Source organism: Lissotriton helveticus, chromosome 8 (genome assembly GCF_964261635.1).
Source record: "Lissotriton helveticus chromosome 8, aLisHel1.1, whole genome shotgun sequence".
Classification (NCBI taxonomy): Eukaryota; Metazoa; Chordata; class Amphibia; order Caudata; family Salamandridae; genus Lissotriton; species Lissotriton helveticus.
This window is the reverse complement of record NC_136069.1, coordinates 459609387-459629257: the sequence shown is the minus strand read 5'-3', so window position 1 is coordinate 459629257 and position 19871 is coordinate 459609387. Positions and strand designations below refer to the sequence as shown.

The 19871-nt window shown below is 45.4% G+C and overlaps 1 protein-coding gene across 1 annotated transcript in view; it reads left to right on the top strand.

Annotated features, from left to right (window-relative positions):
- The window catches only part of SUCLA2 (succinate-CoA ligase ADP-forming subunit beta), a 498521-nt gene that overhangs the window by 226170 nt on the left and 252480 nt on the right, over positions 1-19871 (top strand). The gene's annotated exons all lie outside the window — the stretch shown is intronic.

Genomic DNA, 19871 nt, shown 5'->3' with positions numbered 1-19871 from the left:
GGGTGATAATGTATTACCACAGTCATTCTCTTCATCCTCCCTCTTGCTGCTTCATGAGGGGCACACAGCTATGTGTAGTAATCTAATTTATCTTAGTACATTCTCTCAGACAGCTGCTCAGCAAGGATGAATGAGTTGTGTGTGTGGAATGTCAGAATGCCTGATGACAGTGTGATTGGAATGTGAGAGTACTTGCTAGTGAGGGAGAATGACAGTTGGAGAGAGTGGGCTGAGCAGCGGTCATGCAGCTCCTGGTGGGATTCCCTTTACCAACTAAGTTACCTTCTTAAGATCTTCTGTGGAACAACTATGGACTACAAATAAACGTCTACATGATAATACCACTTGGCTACACCTTGTCATCTATCCAGATTTAACTACAACACTATGATGTTGTAGTTGCGATAGGGAACTGGAAATTCTTACTCTTAGGCAGCAGGCTAAATATCTCACTTTTCAGCCACGCTGAATTGTTTGTTTACTTTTGCGTGAAGCATCTGTATCAGTGCAGAGCTCCCTGGGCCTTGTGTGCTCTAATATAATTCTAGTGAGGACAGTCCTTAAGGTGCTGTTAGCCTGAATGTGTTGGAGAATCTTCCAGTGGGCGGTCAGATGACTTTGTGTTGAACATCTTGTGATGTCATTGTTCCTTCCTGGCTTATATGTGGTACTTACTCTAAGAGCCTAGAGGGTGATAACCTCCATCTTGGAAGATTATATCCTTGCACGTTTCCATTTCTAATCTGTTCATGAAAGCTTTCATGTCGTAGTATATGGATATCCAGATGTTAACCGACTCTATGAAAACCTTTATAATCAAATAAAGAAGGACACTTTGGTATAATTTTTTTGCAAATGTGGATGGAATTCTAGGAGGCTGCATTGCAAACTTGATTTCTAGCAAGAGAAGTGCGATATGGAATTTGATACACCCTGTACCAATCTGTATTGTGAAATGAGAAGAAGCTGGGCTAACATGTTACTAAGATGTTCTCTGTGGGCTGGGGGCCTTCCTCCGAGAAAGCTTTTAGTAAACTGGGTGACCTCCTTGCATTCTAGATATAGAATGCTGGAAATTACGTGGAGGCTGATCGTCGTATGGACTATTTAGACTTTTAGACTAGCTCTTTCCCACTGTTGCAAATATACCAATCTGTGTTCAGCCATGGCTGCATTTCCATTTTCTCAGTGGGACAGTTCTCATTTAGCTCTCCACCCACATTCACTAGTATAAAAGAGAACAGACTTCCACTTACTTGTTTGTCTGCCGTGCTTTCACAGGAGCTACGTAAATACCTTTGTCCCTGCCCAGAGTGTTAATTTTAGCAGCATGATTTCTAACCTTGTTTGCTTTTAAAACTGTAAACATTTCTGAGAATAGCTCAGAGCTATATGAGCATACAGTGACTTCCTTTCTGCTGCTACCTCTCCTGTCCAGAGTTCTAAATAGGATCAAGAATGACTGGGCCAAAGTCATGCTAGGGGCCCCGGATTGGGCCAGGAGAGTGTCAAGTACCCTTAATTTCCGAACATGAGCATCTGTCCTCTGATCCTGCTGCCACTTCGGTAGAATCTACAGATGCAGCAGTAGAGTAGAGTCTGCGTAAATTACACCTTCATGCATGAAGATTGAGTGGGGCAGTTGACAGCATTCAATCTACCTCCAAAGCAGCGTATGTCATCCTGGCAGCCGAGCAGCCTTCTACAAAACCTGTCTACACCGGACTCTGGGACAAGTTTGTGGCTTGGTGTAGCTTCCGCAGCACGGACACTTAGCTGTCAGATATGCTACTGTTTGTTCCATCTTTGTCCCAGCACAGACTTGCAGGGGGCGCTGTTAACGGTTACTTGTCTGTACTCTCTGCGTTTTTATGTTTGAAAGACCAACTTTGTTTGTTCAAATCACCTGTTGTGATGCATTTTTACAAAGATTTGGTCCACATGTTACTCCCTAAACCTTTTGTGATGCTACAGTGGGACCTTAATTTGATCCTTATTTTTCTTACGTGTACTTCTTTTGAGTAGATGTCTCTACTTCTACTAACCATGAATGTTTTTTCTCATCATCATAACACCCCCATGTCATGTAGGTGAGCTTCAAGTGCAGGGACTACAGCCACCTAATACCACTTTCTTCAATGATAATCAGATACTAAGGGTCAGAGCGGATTTTCTCTCGAAAGTTGATAACTCCACTCTTACATCGTTCTTTGCCCCTCCTCGCCCCTTGAAAGAGGAGGTGAGACTCCATTTCTTGGACCTACAAAAGAGTTCTCAGTTTTTATATTGATCTTTACCAAAGACCATCAGGTGGCTGAGCAGCTCCTTGTGGGGTTCGTTGGAGCAAAGAAAGGCGAAGTAGTGCAGAAGCGGACTTTGTCTAGATGCTTAGTCTTAAATATTAAAATCTGCTACGTGATGGCGAATGAGCAGCCTCCAGAAGCGTTGAGGGCCCATTCCACCAGAACCAAGACTGCCACCTCCATGTTGGCATTTGGAGTGCCTGTTCAGGATATTGGTCAGGTGGCAATGTTGGCATCAGTGCACACGTTCACAAAGCACTACTGCTTCAGCAGCCAAGTCTGGCAGGAAGGGTATGTTGGCTGTTAGATTCTGCAGGACCTTTTGATCCGAGACATTCAATAGAGCCATCACCTGGGGCGCTGCTAATATGGTATCTGTTTTAAAGGTGAGCAATCTGTGGTTAGTATTTATCCATCAGAAGAGCAAATTACTTAAGTTTGGTATTTCTCTTTCTGGTGGATACTCCAAGTTCAGATTCCTCACCACCCTCCCCCCCCCCCCCCCCCTATTCTGTGGAGTGGCCTCTTTTCCATCTAAAAAGGACCCAAATTAGAGATCTGTACAGTAGCACAGTCGATTACTTTTGTGCTCCGTGTATGTCTAGTAAGAAACAGACGTCTGTGCACTGGAGTACTGCCTATATACTGCTGTAGTCATCACTTCTTGAGTGGAGTTGAAGTAGAGCTGCTTGACACCACCTATTGGCATGCAGGTGCAATGCTGAAAAACGTTCTTTAGACAATCTGGTGCCTGGGGATATCCTTTAGTTGAGTAATCTGCGGTTAGAGTATCCACCAGAAAGAGTGTTAATGAAGGTAAGTAACTTGTTCTTTACAAACCAAGCCTGTTTAATATTAATTCAGCAACATAAATGATCTCTGTACCACTCTTCTGGTACACAAGAAAGAAAAACAGGTGAGAACAAATCTCCTACAGTAGTGAATGAAAGGACTGGCGATGCACCTGTGCATTTTTCTGGTTTTAAAACAGACAAGAGGGAAGAAGGCATTAACAGGCATTCATCATAATCGTATTAGAAACCCATATTTCAGTAGTTTAAAAAGCTGATATATAGACAGATATTTTAGTACCTTGTTTTGTTAGCTGTGAATTGTTAGAGTTTTTTCACCCGTGGCTTCCTATACTTCTGCAACGTATATGTTAGTAAGGATATCTTCTTGAGGTACTGTAAGCTCTATTTGAATTCACTTCTGGAAATTCAGAATTATCTGGTTTCTTTGTGTGTCTGTCAGCATGGTGTATTAAAAAAATGGCACCCATCGTTGTGAGAAGTGATGGAAGGACCTTCTAGTTTATTGTTACGATGTCAACAAGAAAGCCAAGAGTTAAACCTTATCAGCTATATTTCATCATTCGGGTGCACTGTGTTTCGCCTACGACTTCACAGAGGTATTTAACATGATGATATTGCTTGTTTGTTAATAGGAAATGGAACTTTCAATAGTGACGTGTTCTTGAACATCCTACACACAGTCTGCTTGAGATAATTGCTATCCTAGTTCAGAGGCGTCAAGTGGCTATGGGCGAGTTCCAAATGAGATCTTTCTTAGATGCCACGCATCATTACGTGAAAGTATTATTTCTTATTTGGTGTTGTCACCACATAGAAACGATAAAAGTAAAGAGGAAAAGAGACAGCTAGTAAGGGGAACTCAAGAGAAAATGGTTTATTTTTATGTTTCGCCTGCACATCGCTTGCAAAGTCTTTTGTATTTAAATAAAATACATCTTGAAATCAAAACCTACCACAACAACTTAAACCCTCAACCAAACCTGTGCACCTTCACCTCCAGCCTACCCACAAATAGCCATGGAAACTTCCCACTACCTGGGAAATAATCACCACAAAAGAAACAGCCAACATCATGAGCACCATCGATTCTGGGATGCCAATGTACCCCTGCCCCCCAAAACCCCCCAATTTGGGAGCCTCTCCAATTAGAAAAGTCCTCACCCACATCCCAAACAACTCCATCACCACTGCGACGTTCTCAGATGCCTGGAAAAACACAATGGTCTACGTACTGCTAAAGAAACCACTGGCAGACCCTACTCAACTAGCAAATAACGACTGATCTCCCTTCTACCCTCCCCAGCCAAGGTTATGGAGAAAGCCATCAACAAGCAACTCGCTCACTCATTCAACACACCAACTCTTGGACACCACGCAGTCAGGTTTCCGGCCCAACCACAGCACAGAGACTGCCCTCATTTCAGCAACAGACTACTTCAGGCTGATCATTGACGTTGTAGAAACAGCAGCCCTCTTACTACTTGACCTCTCCACAGTTTTCAACACGGTCTCCTACTCTACCCTGATCAGATGAATACGTGAAACAAGCATCGAAGGACCTGCCCTCAATTGTACCTGCTTCTTGCTTATAGGAGGAACCCAAAAAATGTCAGCCTGTCAACCTACACAGGGTGGCCAAAAACTCATCTGTGGAGTCCTTCAAGCATCTTCTCTAAGTCCGACCTTATTCAACATCTACATGACCCTGCTGGCAGACCACATCAACATACTTTCCTACGCGGACGACATACAACGGATTTCTCTTGTCACACGAAACCCCCAAAATAAAATCCAACTTTGTCGCTGGGATTAGCTCCAATTGATTCAAACTCGTCACAGACAACACTGAAGTGAAGATCTTTGGTAGGAAAACTCAGTTTGGGACTCAACCTGGTGGCCAGCAGACATTGGCCCCACATCTACCCTCAGCGTCCACTCCAGGAACCTAGTAATGATACTAGACGACAAACCCGACATTACATCCCAAGTAAACATGGCAACCTCAACCTGTTTCCACATCCTGAAGATGCTGCGAAAAATCGTCAAGTGGCTACCAGAGAGCACTAGGGAAACTGTCAAAGACCCTGATAACCCGTGGACGTAACCAATGCAGCACGCACTACACAGGAATCAGCAAGAAGCTCATGAACAAGCTCCAAACCATCCATAGCACTACAGCAAGACCAATCCTCTACCTACCTCACTGCACCCACATCATCCCACACCTCCGGTAACTTCACTGGTTTCCCATACACAAACACATTTGTTTCAGACTCCTCGCCCTCACACATACAAATCACTACACAACACTGGCCCATCCCATCTCAACAGCTGTATATACTTCCACCTACTTCCCTGACACCTTTGCTCAGCTGGATTCTCACTAGCATACATACCCTCCATTCACAAAACCAAAGATGTAGGCCACACTTTCTCTTGCATCTTCCCGAAAGCGTGGAATGACCTCCCACATCACATCAGCGCCTCCTCATTGCTTCTTGTGTTCTGCAAAAAGCTGGAGACCTGGCTCTCCGAATAAACGCACCAGGGAGAAAGCCACCTTCTTACCTGCATAGCTCCTGGATACCCTTGCAGGCAATTAGCGAGCTATACAAATAATCATACCCTAACATAACATTCAGCTGTCCAGTTCAAGATCTGATTTAAGTATCCGTACATTGAGTTGTTGCCTGACTACTTTACACTTCCCTTACAGTACAATCTTCTGAAGTATCAGTCTCATCAGTGTCGAGCTTTTTTAGAATCAGACCACCTCCAAACTTTCTGGACCTTGTCTTGAAGTCGTAGAAGGTCATAAAAACATGTTTTTACTTAGTTTATCAACTGGATAAACTCTTACTTTTCACAGAGGTGATTTTTTTGTCTCTCCCTGTGATTGCTAAACTGCACCCTAGCTTCTGAATGGCTAGTCTACCCAAACCGTTTTCACTCCAACTCTAATTTGAAGATTATCGAAGGAGGAATAGAAGAAAAAATTGCTCAGTTTCTGTCCGGTGGGTGTTGCCAAAAAGATTATTCCCTAGTCTTCTTCGGTGGCTGATACAGTAGCCTGGTTTTGACAGTTGTGGGGTTTGTTTAGTTGCTGCTGCGTCTTAGAGTCTTAAAGAGACTAGTTCTGGCCCAGGAACTCTGTAGGTAAGGGACGTTTTGAGAAGCTTCAGCATCCTTCATTTTCGAAGACCCCATAAAAAGTTGGGAGTTAAATTTAGTGGCGTCCTATTTTTTTCTCACAAGACTTGGAACCCTATGGTTACTAGAGTACTTCAGATAATGCCGTACTATACTTTGTACTAGAAGTGACCAGAGCCACATGAGTTCTAAACGACATTTAGAACAGGTCTGCATTTTACCTAGCACTTCTGCAAATGTTTCTTGAATGCACCTTCCCCTTTAGTGTAGTTACTTCTCAGCCTGTATCAGAATGAATCTTTTTTACCTGTGAAAATGAACACATGGTTAAATGGCTGTAATAGTTTGCAAAACCATAACATGGAAAAATCTGATCTGGCTAAAGCCTGCCTAATCATGGAAGCTTTCCGCAGCTATTTCAGTCATTGATTCAGCCAGGGATTCAGGCCTGTCCTTTTGCATACTAGTGCCTCATTCAAGTTTTATGTAGCAGGATCCCCTGTTTGGTGTGTCCGTCATATTTGCATACTTCTTTGCTTCCCACCATATAATGATTTTGTGTTCACATTGTTCATAATAAACTATTTAGCTCTAATAGATGTTCATATTAACTGAAAATACCATATTTTTACAGTACGTAAGTACCATGCAAAAAGTATTACTTAGCTTGAAGTGTTTTTGTGTCCTGGCAGAGAACGAGCTGCACCTTGCCCAGCCTATTATTGCTGTCACAATCCCAACCCTGAGACACATCACCTCGAATGACCGTGCTATTTCAGAGGGCAAAAGTTTATTCATTTTTTTTATTTTTTTATAAACCTTTATTTGTACAGAAAGGATATACAAATCTGGGCCTACAACCAGACCGGCCGGCCACGACACGATAGAGCAGTCAAGAAATACAGAAGAAAAATATACAGAAACAATCATAATGGTATGCAATCAATACAGTCCATAAAAGGAGGGGGGGGGGAGGATCTGGACGGCCCACAAACAGGAATGAAGAAGGTTAATTTTATAATATTACAATAAGGAGTATAACAGGCTCGAATACAGCATAAATGAATCCGGTTTCCCAGAGCAAACCATTGACTATAAGAAAACTAAAGGGCAGTAATGCGGAGAAGTGTCACTATAGCATACATCAGTACGAAAACAGATGCGGTTAACCCAAATCAACATTCAATTAGACTCATCTTATGCACATCTACCACCCAGTAGTACATCAGAAACAGAACAAAGGAACCGGAATATTAACATCACTAGAACTAACCCGTCATACTAACCTTTGGGAGAGAAAGAAGGAAAAGGGGAGGGGAAGGAAGAGGGGAAAAAGAAAAATACAGACTGAAAGAGAAGAGCGCCGCGCCGAAACAAGCATCCCGTATCAAGGACACAGAAAAGAGCAGGAGTATTGGCAACAAGGAGGGGATGGGAGTCACCATTGAAATGCAGCACAGCCACAAAAAGGAGAGCAGCGACGAAACAGACCCCATCCCAATCATACCATGGGAGGCAGGGACAGACGCGGCGCTCCTATAAAGAGACACAAAAGGGCCATAGAACTAAAGAAAATAAACCAGCAAATAAGACCCCTCCCACCCATCCCACCTAGCACCCCTGCAGAAGGCTACGGCCTACCCCCCTAGCAGCGTGCCTGTCGCCCTAATCCAGAACCCGAAATGCAGTAGAGACAAGAGAGAGAAGAAGAATAAAGAGACAAAAAGAAGGGCATGAAGACAAAAGAAGTAGGAGGGAGGAGTAAAGGAGCAAAGACAAAACGGTCGGCCTCAGCCCTCCGCCCAACCATACAATCGTAATACGTTTAAACGAAAACGACACAATGTCGAGCGTCATAAAACTTACAAAGGGGCACCCACAGCACTGTGTATACGGGAAACTTCGCCACGGATATGTATACCAGCAATCCACCGGGAGCAATGTATCTCACCCCAGGCCTTTCTTAGTCACAATTAACATCCACCACATAACAGCGGGAAGTGAGCAACTCGGTGCGGGGCAATCACATGAATGAAAAGAAGTCCGATGAAGACGTAGGCCAGGGAGGTCAATCCATAGGCAAGAGAACAAAAGTCCGGGTATGCAGTTCAAGTGTCCCAACAATGTTAACAAGGGCAGGAAAAGACAGGAGTTCAGTCTCACTGCTTGGGAAAGCGGGGGCTCCCCTGCAGCACAGAAACACGACCTCCTCAAGGCAAAGACATGCAGCAATCCACCATGCCTCTCGGGCACTCGAGCAGGAGCGGATCCCAGCACGACATCCAGTCCCCCAAACTCCAAACATTGAAGCGCAGGAGGTTCCAAAGCCACTGGCATGCATACCTGTTGACGGACAGCGGTAGTAGCCCTCATCGCGGCCGAGGGGGGTGAGGCAGTGGCATCCCCGAGACGAGAGGAGACCGTGAGGAACCGGCCATCTAAGATGGCGGCGGACCGCACCGATCCCCCAAGGGCATCGGGGGCCAAGGCCGCATGCAAGGATCGTAGTGCGTCTAGAACATCGCCAATTGTAGGCTCACGCACACATGTCCAGGCCCCCGTGCAGTCCAGCAACCCAGGTCCGCCGTCTTGAGGATATCCACGGCCTAGTTCGACGGCCGCCATTTTGCAGATTCAGCCTCGTCACCACCCTCCGCGACTCTCGGATCAGGCACGCAGATGCGGACCCCCTCGGGTACCAAGGGGGTCCCACTAATGTAGCCTTGGTGCAGAAAGGAGAGCCGCCAAAGTCGGGGTTCCGCCTGCAATATCGCTGGCGTGTCCGATGAACAGAGCCCGGGCGCGAGGCTCCAGGGTGGATGGACGGAGCAGCGGCGGGGGGACCCCCTCACACGATCAGCCCTCGGAGCACCGCACCCCACACCAGCTTCACGGCTGCCAAGGCAAGCCCGGATCAAGACCACCGGGATGTTCGCACAACGGTCTCTCGCCAGTGGCTCACTCTCTCGGCCGGGGCCGACGTTTACATCACCGCCAGGCTGGGTCCAATAGGCGAGGCCCCGGTTTCATCACCGCGGAGGCCCCGGTCCCTCAGGGGGCACAACTTCGGAACCGCGGCACGCAGGAGCCTCCAGGTCAGACGGTGAGTAAGAGCAACACGTTGCGTTTCTATTTCTGCTCCAGTGTGTCGTCTCGGGGCAGGATATGCAGCAGGATATGCGAAGCCGGTCGGAAGGCTGACGGAGCCGAGCTACAGAGCGACCATTACGATCGCGAGCTTGGCTCCTCCCCCCCAAAAGTTTATTCTTAATATTCTCTTACATGGTGTTTCCTTCTTCAAGGTGGTATATACTCAATAATATCGCCATTCATCAGAAGTACAGTATAGGAACTGTCTTTTCATTGGTTTAAGTAGGAGGATTGCTGGTATATCTCGGATCTTTTGTAAGATTGGGGAGGTTCTGTTAGTACACAGTATACAAAATAATGTAATGTTAAAAAAACAATGGAAACATTGGTAAGATCTTACAGTATCATTCTCCCAAGTTCTGTACGCTCCCGTCTTACAGTTATTAGTTGCCGCAAAATATTATTTTTCAGAAGTTAAGCTTAGCCCATACATTATGCTTGGCATATTGTTGTTTTAATGTGTATATCTACCAAAAGGTTCAATACATACGTTGATTTGCTTAAAGCTTAGGGAAGGTCTTTCAGCTCAACAGTACTTGAAATTGTGTTTGTTTGTGTTTGTTTTTAACCATGGATATTAATTCTTCTAAGACCTGGTTTACAGGGGCGGTGGGTGAGATTTTAAAGTGGTGGGGCGGAAAGTGATTGTCATACAACACCGTTGCGAGCGAGCGCAGCGAGCGACCCCAAACCCCAAAAGGGGGGTTTGGGGGGGTCCCCCCCCCCCGAGAAAATTTTGAAAAAGAAGAAGAAAATTCGTGCATTTTCAAGCAAATTTGAGAAAGCAGGAAGGTTAATAAAGCGATTGTGAAAGTGCAGTTATTACATTAATAGATGGCATAACATAGGTAGCTGCTTATTCAGTATAACCACAGAGCTTCATACATTCCGCCCTATTATGCTCAGGTGCTGAATTCAGACTATAAGACTTTCATGGAAATCTCAGCTCTAAGAGTAGAAGTTGCACAGCAGTGTAATGGTTGCCAGGCTCGTTCCGCAGGAGCGTCAGGAACTTGAAGAAAAATCCACAGTCTTCCCCTGCGGCCTTCCGACTCTATAAGACTGTGGAGTAACGAATGGCACACCAGGGGAAAACAGGGAAACAAAACAAGGAAAGGCGGGGGAAGAAAAACAGGTCTTGAGCGTGGGAACCTCTTCGTGAATTCTTGAAGAATAGGCAGGCTGTAAAGGAAGGAAGATGTTACACTCTATTCTTATCTATACTACAGAGAGTATGAACACACCTGCATATACAACCTACACAGCTTTCATTCTTGGTCCTAGTAGACAAATGGCAGGTTAACATAGGTTGTACCCCTGTGCAACAGAAGGATAAGATTATGAGCACTATGGTCCAACACAATGTCAGTATATACAATGAAAAGGTATGTATGGCTCACCACTCTATTCCCAGAGTGGAGTAAGGAGTGCGTATTCTTCTGTAGGTTATACATACAAAGAATAATCTGCAAGGAGAGAGTGGTGATAAAGGTCACATGAAAGACTAACAATATACTGAATATAAAAGAGGCAGCGCAACGCGCTGTTACCGTGATTCTGGTTGAGCGGAGCTTCATACACACACTTCACATATGTCCACGCAAGTACCCCAAACATAACCTCTTCGTGAATTCTTGAAGAATAGGCAGGCTGTAAAGGAAGGAAGATGTTACACTCTATTCTTATCTATACTACAGAGATTATGAACACACCTGCATATACAACCTACACAGCTTTCAGTCTTGGTTCTAGTAGACAAATGGCAGGTTAACATAGGTTGTACCCCTGTGCAACAGAAGGATAAGATTATGAGCACTATATGGTATCAAGGTTTTCGCAAGTTGCCAAGGGGAAAGGTTTGATAGGCAACACAAGCAACGAATCGTTCAACCTGCAGGAGAAAGCTCCGGCCAGTGAACAAAAAAAGCCCTAACTCCCATGTAAAAGAATATACAGCATCAGTTTCCTTACCTTCAGGTGAGATAATCCTCAATACTGGTGTTTGCTGGGTTGTAGCCGGGGTGAAACTGCAGCAAAGGAGGTTGGGGTCCTCTTGTTGTTTGCTGAGAAATGGCCCCGAAATGCGGTAATGTTTCAGGTTGTCAGGTGCTGAAAATGAAAAGATAACAATTTATTTTTGAAACAGTAGGGTAATCAAACAAAGACTGTGGGTGCGGCAGGGTTGAGTAAATTATGCAGAAGAAAAGGATAGTTTTGCGGGTTTGCTGCACAATTTTTAATAGATTTACTTCGTTATTTTGTACTTTTTACGCTTCTTAACACTGTCTGGGCATTGGGTGCACCTCAGTAATACTGTTCAATTCCCAAATATAACAATAAACAACAGAAAGGTTACCGCGCAAAAGTCCTACCACTGCGAGGAATCACGTGCAGATGCGTTTTTAGTAACTTTGGAACTGTTTTACCTAGAAACAAATATTTATTGGTCAAACTCTGCCGAATATGTAACAGATGATGGATTATGAGGCAAATGGAGCAAATCTATAAATATTCTAACATTGCTTCGGCCGCACAGTCACATAATTCCAGTGGGTTGTCAGTTAGCAGGCCCCACTGTAAGTGAACCACACCTCAAGTGGAATCTCTAACGTTCATGCACCCATCTCTGCAATTCAGTACTGCCACCATATCAAGTGTGGCCCCCTCGAACCTTGAGTCTTCGGTTCAGAACTTTGATAGGCATGTAAGATGCTAAGAAGCACGACATCTGCCTGACTATGAAATGCAGCCATGTTTCTGACTGTGCTAGCTGCACGTTTAGAGGAGCTGGCGCAGCCCCATCTCTTTGCCTTTGATGCGAAAATATAATTTGCCTTTGGGCTGGTTTCGCAATTGATCATGTTTGAACAGGAGAGTGGAATATGTGATAGACAGACAGACAGGCAGTATAAGAAAGTAGAAAAAAAGGAGTGAGCGACAGACAAGGGAGAAAAATAGAATGAGAGAGAGCAATACTGAGAAAAAACTGGAAGAAGAGAAAGGAAAAAAAAAAAAGGGAAAGAGGGAGACGATGAAAGAGGCCTACAATAGCTTTCATGTGGACTTTTCCCTTGCAAATGAAGAAAACAGTGAACCCTATTGTGAGACATGACCATGTGCTTCACGAACAACCATGTCGAATCCAGCACCTAGCAACTTTTGAGTTTTTGGCTCTATATAAAGGAGAATTTGATTAAATATTTTTTTTCCCAATCAATTTGTAAGTGTCTTGGTGTTTAGTGTTCAATAACATGTAACACAATCATTAAGCTTGTCTGTAAGTGCTCCTGCTTCTGGTTCACCTGCGAACAAAGACACAGAGAGATAAAAGATCTAGTCTACCGGTAACTGCCCACTACCTCGGAGATCACTGCTGGGTTGGGTCAGTGACAGTCACATGCCTCATGTTCATGCTGCCCCAGCCACACCTGTTGTGTAATGGAAAAATATATGGAGAAGGTAGTTCTCAAAAAATGTCAGTGCCTCGTCAAGGATAGCATGCAAGGATTACCTCATAAGGGATTACATCTTCTGCAGCCCTACTGACAAGTCTGCCAGTAGACACATCAGATACCCAAACAGTGCAGCCCCTCTAAACTGTCAGTAGGGCTGGGAAGCTTTCAGTCACGTGTAATGTGTGGGGAGGAGCATTTATCACTTTAAAAAATCGTAATCGGCAGGGGAGGAGGGGCGGTGGATTAAGGGGAGAATTCTTATCCAAATAAATAACATACATATGGCTCCAAGGTATGTGCTGTGTGGCCAGTGCACTCAAGGACTTGTTGCAGCCGAGAACTCTTTAATCCATATTTTTTCCACTCTTTTCTATCACGGAGCACTTTCCGGGGATCTGGGAATATTGTTTGTGATTAACGGGGCGGCTGCTGCGGCCTCCTTGTTTTGTTATGCACTGAAGAGACGTGAGGGACCCATAGTAAGTAGAATGTAGACAGTCCTAATTCATAAAGCCGCGCAGTGCCTGTCGGTATACGAGTGAAGAGGCGTCGAAGCGCTTTGGAGCGGGCATGCTAGAGTACACCGTAGCATTCAATGGAGAATGTAGTAGAATGTGTAGTATTCGGGAGATATGTATAGCAAAGGGTGTAGGCCCCCAAGAAGATGTGTTGCAGCAGGGTTTAAAAGCACCTAAGCTGAAAATCTATACTTCGCTTAGTGTGCCGCCCGACTGGTATTTTGCCACTTCTGTCATTACATCAAGGTATATAGTACAGCAAGTAACATTACACTTATAACAAGCCAGTACTATTGGCTTTGTCAATGGGTTTTAGTTGCATAAAATTAATAAGCAACAACCATGGCTTCGTAGTATAACATATTGAAAATGCTTCAGTTCTGACATGATGAGACTGAAATAACTATATCGAGTCTCTTACACCAAAGGCAGTGAAGGCTGGTACTGCTGCACAGTTCAGATATTTTTTTTCACCCTGAGGGTGAGGGCATAAATGGAGAGCCCCGCCCGATAGGGACCCGTCTCAGCAGCTGCTTTTTAGAAGTGCTGAGCACCAGCAAGACCCAGCCGGCCCACTTAAAGCCCTAAGCAGGGGTATTATGCACAGCAGGGTCTAGTCGAGAACCAGTCAGATTTGTTTCAGGGGGTATAGAATGCAGATCTGTAAAATTGGCTACAAGGTGCAGAGGTAGTGGCGTAGCGCGGGGGTCGGAAGCCTCCGCCCCCCACCCCCTGCCGGCGGGGGAGGCAAACGCAGTAACTTTTGAACCCCCTGAGCTAGAAACGTTTTTTTCCCGATAATTCCAGTGGCCCTGATAAAAGCGTAGTTCAGAGGTTCAGCAATGTTTGTTATATAGAGGGTGTGGGGCAATATTACAGTGTTGTAGCAGTGTTGGCAGCTGTTTATTGGTAGGTATATGGCTCAGGGCATGTGTGGAGGCTGCGCACAGTATCTCAAGGAGACATGTTGGCATGTGTGTAGCACGAGGAATACCATGCGGAGACAAGTCGGCAGTGGTGTGTTTTGCAGTGCACAATGGCAGAAGTGAATATCGGGGTTCCCCCACCCCTCCGTACTCTGTTGTGCTTATTAAAACACAGACGGCGGTGGGATGAGGAATGAAGTTGACTTCCTGAAACATAGTGGATAATATGCTGAATTCAGATTTAAAGCAGCTCTCCTGCAGTTCTTGGCTCTGCTTTATTTCCCCCTCCCCCGCCCATCTGTGGATTCCAACCAAATGCTTGTTTAAACAGCTAGGGACTATTTTTAACTTCTGTGGTAGACTGCTTTGCTCTCCTCCCCCTCCAAAGAATCGGAGTTTCACACCATGGACTTCATTCCAGGGGTTTACAGAGGACCCGACCCAGGGGCAGGTGAAAGGTTCGGGATGATGCTGGGTGTACTCGGACCTGCATCATTTCAAATAATACTCAAAGGACCAGGGCCGGCCTTTAGCATGGCCGAGCTGGGCCCACCACATTACCCAGGGATTACTAGAGCTGGAAACGCGCCACCATGTCCACCGTGCAGGTCATCTACCAACACAAACTTCACAACTACATCATCAACTCCGTCTTATCCAAGGAGGAGCTGCCAGTCGGTAAGTGCTGCCTGGTCTTATCACATAGCGCCTGCAGTCACAGCTTTCTGATTTTATAGCGCTATTAAAATATCAGTAGCCCGTATTGGCGCTCCCTTTATCGACCTCGGTTTTGGGGGGAGGGTTGAGGTGGGGGGTCGGAACCTAACCTGCCCCTTCCACCCTGCACTCGGACCCCTGCGACAGGTGGTGCCCCCAAAGCAGGCTGCACGCGCGCGCAAGCCACAAATATGTATTTACTGCTGCAATTGTATATGTGTGCAAATGTATAATGTGCGCCGCCAGCGGGTGTCCAGAACAGTCTCTCTGCGCCCAGCTTTGCAGCCTGCAGGACAAGGAAGGGTGCATGGTTCGAAGTGACTTGCAGTGCAGTTTAAGGATGAAAGGCAACGCCGCCTAACCCCCTCCCCCTGGCGTATTTGGAATTATTGATTTGGCTAAAAAAGGCTGATTATGAAACAACCAATATCCAGCTTGGGCATTCGTGGGTGCTTTGCCGCAACCACCCGCGTTTTTCACTCCTTCACTATACATAAGTGTGATGTATTTGCTTATATATTTATGCATCCTCGTGTCTTGCATTGTAGTGCAACTTTTTCTTTTCCGTTGTGCATGTAAAGCGCTCTGATACCCATAGGTCCAGCTAGCGCTATACATAACTTTATCAAGTTCAAGTTTGAATACTTTATTCGACAACACTGTCATAAAAGCATGTTTCCCTAAGCTTATCACAATAAATACTATTCTAAAATTTAAGAACAAGATAAAATACAAAATTAAACCGTACATGTTATATAGTGCTGGCGAATATTTCCATTCATAAAAAGTCATACGTTATAAAATCCAAGTCACTGCATAAAGCCTTGCAAGCATAAGTTAGAATACACAATTATAATTACAGTTTTAAAGTGCGCGTGCGAATTAGCCAGGCCCACCCCATAAATTTGGCTACAGCAATAACAAGATGGGGGACACAATTAGATCTTAATATTCTCAGTGCCTCTGAGTAATTCCTTGTCCCCAGGTTCCTGCATGCCGGTTTTAGCCATCTACTTCTTGGGGTAGCATATAATGGGCAGGCGAAAAAAAATGTGGGATGTCTTCTACATGTACTTTGCAGTAAGAGCAAGTATTCACATTACCAGTGGACCATTTGACGGTAAAAGCATTAAGGGGTAGGGAACCAATTCTAAACTGGAAATATAGCTTTCTATCTAGGGGTTTAGAAATCAAGTCCCAGTACTGTTCATATTTAGGTGTAGGTTTAAAATCCAGAAACTGGGATGTCAACATTGATGGTTGGTTGGAAATCAATACCATATTAAATATCATGTCCCAATACATTTTTTTCAAACATGTCTTGGATGGAAAAACCTGTGGATCTACTGCTGTCCACAAGTGATCTAGGTGCAGTTTTTGGAGCAGGGATCTTACTTCTTTGAGCCATGGTATCTTATGAAATTGATCAGAGCTTACAACATCCATAAGGGCAGCTGCATAATGACTCAGTTCGGGAGTAGTTTTTACGCGCCTCCAATATAGTAGGGGACGCAGTCTAGCCATGTCCTCTATCTTTTTCCTCCCGAGGTCATATTGTAGCGGAATCGAAGGAGTGCTCTGGGGTACACCAATCATTCGTCGAAGAAATTTACTTTCTGCGACGACTAGCGAGCTCAAGTTCGAAAAGCCCCATAGCTCTGATCCGTACAGACAGGCTCCCAGTACTTTCATACTGTAAATCTCCATTATTGGCTGAATAGGTTTTGTAAATGAAGATTTATGTTTTAATGCTATTGCACCTGCCAGTTGATTAAACTTTAGCACCACATTATCCATATGGGATTTCCAGTTCATGTTAGACTGTAATGAAATGCCTAGATAGATAAAAGCATTCACTTCCTCCAATACAGATCCATTAAAATAAATTTTCCCCTTGAATTTCTTGACCGGGCACAAGTTCATGAACTTAGTCTTTGTTGTATTTAGTTCTAAGCCCCGAATCCGGCAGAAGTCACCAAAAGCGTTGAGTGTCTTTTGTAAACCGCTGGGGGTCCGCGAGACCAGCAGGGTGTCATCAGCAAACATCAATACTGGAACTCGCTCCCCACCTAATATTGGGGCGTCTGTCGTAGATTGTTTCAAGAAATCAACTATGCCATTGATATATAATGAGAATAAGGTGGGGGCCAGGACACAGCTCTGCCTTACCCCCCGCTCCACCCGGAAGGATTCAGTGACATCTCCCTGGGCACCCCACCTAATCCGGGCATAGTTGCCTTCATGCAGTCTCGTGAGCAGGGTCAACATTTCTGGGCTTATTCCAAGATCTCTCAAGACAATCCAAAGTTTTTGTCGGGGTACTAAGTCAAATGCAGACTTCAAGTCCACGAAGACGGCGTATAATGGACCGTTTGTCAGGGTTACGTTTTTCCAGAACATTGTTAAAAAATGGAATACCTGGTCAACAGAACTAGTTAGGGGGCGGAAGCCTTCTTGGTACGGGGAAAGGATATCCTTATCGTCTATCCAGGCTTGTATTTTGTTTTGTAACATCCTACCCATCAGTTTTTGTGCAGCATCGATAAGGCTGATGGGCCTGTAATTACTTGGTAAAGCCTTATCCCCTTTTTTAAAGACTGGGATTATCTCCGCGCCCTTCCATGTTGCTGGGATCGTGGCTCCTTGTGCAATAGCATTAGCAAGCCATACAAAATATTTACACCAGTTAGACCTATCCATTAAAAACACATCCGCTGGTATTCCATCTATACCTGGCGCCCTTCCTCTGGTTACTCCATCCATTGCCACTTGTGCATCTTTCAATGAAAATAATTCTTGGGTATAAAATATCCTTTCTGGGGGAGTTTCAGTTGGAGGAGGCAAATTGTCTGCGTATTGTGGTTTGAAGAATTCCACCCAACCCTCCTTCGCTACATGGTTTTTTGGGCAGTCTGCTATTCCCCCATTACCCCACTTTAGTATGGCCCAGAACTCTTTCTGCTGCTTAGCTGCACAAGCTTTCTTCAGATCTAGCCATGTGTTCTCATCCCACAATCTTTTTGCCCTATTTTGTGCTTTTCTATAGTCATTCCTGGCTTTTATTACACCAGTTTTTGTCCTCAGCGCTATACTGAGTTTCTGCCGCGCTTCTCTACACGAGTTGTCATACCATGCTCCTTTTATTGGTATTCTAGAACCCTTTTTCTGCTTGTTTTTTTTGAAGAATAACTTCTGGATATTAGCAAAGAACTTTTGCTGTGACTCTTCAATCAATTGATTAAAATTCAGTTCATTGGTAAGAGATTGTAATCTAGTAACCTCTGCATTAACATAACTTTATAAATAATGGGACCGGTCGTGTGTATCTCGGTGTCATGTAAGGCGCTGAGTGCCCAGCGCGCCAACCTTCAGAGGAGAGCACCAAGCTGCCTCAATAAGGTCATGCAGTCAGCAGTCTCGATCTGGCTCCAGGGATTCAGCTTTTTATTTAATCAGTTGTTTTTTTTTCTATATACTTTATAGCGCCTGAGTATAACCCTCGTCGATCCTCCTTCTTCCTCAACTACCTGGAACCCTTTGCCCACTTTAGAGACAGCAGAGCTAGTATCGGTCTGTGTTACACATTTCTCTCAGTGACAGTGACGACGAGCCATTGCCAATCAGCTTTCACAGGCCTGCATGGCCTGCCCCCAGGCGCGACCTGGCTGCACACAGTCACCTACTTTTTTCAAAGTCAGTCAGCCCGCCGGCGACTCGATGCCGATGGATTGATGATGAATCAATGAGGATTGATGATTCTCATTCTCTCCTTTCTTAGTCACTCTCTCTCAGAGACTCAGTCTCAGAGTAGTCGATGGCGATGCACAATGTCTCTTCTCTCTGTCTCTCTCTACGCTGCTGCTCACGTGGAGTCACGATGACAGAGAGAGCCCCCGCCCCCACTTGCAACTAGTAGTACAGCAGCAAACGTCACGGCGTGCACCGCGCACGTCCCCGAATCGGAATGGCCATGGCCAATCACTGAATGGCTTCACATGCTGAAGTCACAGTGATTGGCCATGATGATAGTGCTGACTGAGCCAGTGTGCCCCCACCCACGACGCGCGGTATCCAATAGTGGATTGCCGCTGCTTCAGCGCGGTGGACCAGCCAATCCTGGCGCTGCATAAGCGCGAGGATTGGCTAGGGTGGCATACAGACTCCTCGCCCTGGCGCCTTCTCAATTAACGGGGCCAGGCTAAAGACGCACCCCCTGGCCCCTTTTGTCCGCGCTGATCATATTGCAGGTAAAGCGCATGCGCCGGCAAGTTTCTGCCCTGAATGCCTCATGCGCAGAGTCCAACTCGCAGCCGGTGTGTTTGTTATTGAATGTTGTTGCCTGGGTAACACAACAAGTTGTTGTGTTACCCAGGTTACCAGGCCAGCCCCACCCCCTGCGCACTCCCGATTACAGCTGGTCTGTCCCGATTCCGAAGCGCTGTGCTTTGCTTCATTGTGCTCTGACTCAGTCTCTTGTCGCAGCCGCAGGTGCGTCCACCGGCTTAGTGGGGCTACGCCCCTACGCCCCAATGGACGCACCGCGGCTGCTGGTTTATTATTTTTGTCATGTTGCGTTGGAGGGCATAGACTTTTTCTTCACCTTGTTTGGAAATACACTAAGTCAGCTGTACTAAGGCACAAGGAATTTTCCAATTTCTCATCTCATCCATCAGGGGCGTAGCTTAGTCAGTGAGGTTCAGGGTAGGAGGTGAATCTCAAATTTCCCAACTAAAAAGCAGTGGGCTGCTAGGTGGAGGGGTGAGATGTCCAATGTTTGGGATGGACGGTTTCCAAGAGGAACAGGATCAGCACTGCTTTGCAGTAGGTAGGACTTTTT